The sequence below is a fragment of the Chinchilla lanigera genome, unplaced genomic scaffold, assembly GCF_000276665.1.
Source record: "Chinchilla lanigera isolate Chin_1 unplaced genomic scaffold, ChiLan1.0 scaffold00018, whole genome shotgun sequence".
In the NCBI taxonomy this organism is placed as follows: Eukaryota; Metazoa; Chordata; class Mammalia; order Rodentia; family Chinchillidae; genus Chinchilla; species Chinchilla lanigera.
In genome coordinates this window covers 17,857,688-17,859,695 of record NW_004955419.1, presented here as the reverse complement: position 1 = coordinate 17,859,695, position 2,008 = coordinate 17,857,688, and positions in this window count along the sequence as shown.

Sequence of the window (2,008 nt, the reverse complement as noted above, 5' to 3'; positions counted from 1 at the left end):
TGTGTGTGTGTGTGTGTGTGTGTACTGGTGTATTTGTCAGAATTTTAAGTGGAGTCCCTGTTCTACACGTCTCTCTTCTATTAACTCATTTCATCCTCAAAACCCTACAAATTAACCTCATTTCACAAACAGGGAAACTGAGGCAAAGGGAAATTAAGCATCTGGCGGCCAAGGTCACACTGCAACTACGTGGCAGCGGCGACATTCTAACTCAGGACCCTATGTCTATCATTCTCATATACTGTAGGAACTGGTCTTACAAAGAAATCTTTTAAAGCTCCTCGGGGAATTGTAACCTGCGGTCTCTGTAGACAACTATTTGCGCAGGTGTCAGTATGGGTGCGATCTAAATTCTTCAAAAAGCCCTACATCAGAGTCTTAAACTGCCACTCTTTCTTTTTTAGGATCTCTCTGCTACCAGGACAATTAAGCCCCAAGGTCCCCTCCATCTCATTGGGATGACAGAGGTAGCTTCTGCCAGAGTTACTGTGAAAAAGAGGAAGCTGTGAGCAGTGCGGCGTGCTTTCCTTTAGCTAGGAAAAGTGCTAGGATTCAAGTCTGCTACCCAAAAATATCCCAAACAACGTTTTTATTTCAAAATATTAAGAAAGAAAGCCTTTACTGAGCACTCAATACCTGGGTGTTCAAACCCTTGTTATCTCTTTCCTGTTTTCAACAAGTCTTTATGGTAATTGCAAGGTAAATTCATTTCTCTTTTAAATAAGACAGGTTTCAGATGAAAAAAACCGTTGCTTATTAAGTCTTAGAGACAAAGGCAAGTAATTCTTTTCCATCTCATTTATGTTTCAGGTCACAGTTTTTCAGGTGATCTTTGGAGTATGATTCAGTAAATGTTTTGCTTAGGTTCTTAGATTTTGCTTTGCAGCTTACCCATTTTGTTCAGGCCTTCAAAATCATGATTCTAAATTATGGTCAGTGTCCATTTTCACTGGTTTAAGCTTCTATTTATATGATTCAGCTTCAGTCTCTATCCCAGAAAGTCCTCATTTTTTCTAAGGGAGTTCCTCACATATGCTCAGAGATGTGAGTCAGCCATCAACCCTCCGTGTCACCGCGTTGCTCAACACAGCTTCACTGAGTCTAGTAATCATCATAGATTGCTAGTGCCTGTGTCTCTGCCTCCAAACTTGTAATCTTCAAGATGCCAAAACTGAGCTGAGTTTCCTTCAGAGTTGAGGAAGAAGTTCTTATCCCTGACTTGCCATATCTGTACCCTTTTGTTACCCATACTCTAACCCAGGTGATTTGTGCCCAATGTATTCTACTTTCTTGTCATGAATAGCTCTTTCCATCTTTGCCCCTTGGTCCTCTAACTACAAGGGCTCAAACCCATCCAAATGGCCAGTGAAGGATCAAAGACCAAATCAGTCCCTTCGCCCTTCGCCAACCAAAAACTCCTGCAAGTTACTAAGCTGTGTTGGGGGACTCACTTACCAAGTCAAAAATACCCTAACATGATACTATGCTTCCAAGTCCCAAAAAAAACAAAATTGGTGAATACTTTAAAATTGCTTTAATGGCTGACATAATACCATGGACAGGTGTCCGTTTCTAGTCAGGAATTGAACTCTAACAAAATTGAAGGCCGAAGCACTAGAAACTAACTAAAAGAGAGTTCATCTGACCGAACACATCTGAGTTCCCACGGGGCTTTGCTCACCTGTGACTGAACTCTTCACACTGCAGTCAAAGTCAGTGGGTTCTGTATCTGTCTTCCCTACGGGGCTGCTAGAGCGCATGGACTGCTTTGCTTCACTTCTGGGTCCTCAGCACTTGACCCAGCTTAGGACACTTGTAACACAGAGTAATTAATTTCTGCTCTGAACTTTAAAATTTCCTTCCTTGTACTAGCTTTGGATTTGGATTGGTTTTGTTTCTCTAGGATGCTCAGGTGCGTCACTGGGTTATTTATTTGGACTCCCTCTGATTTTCTGAGGTGGGCGTTCACAGGTGTAAGCAGTCTTAGGACCGCTTTCATCGTATCCCA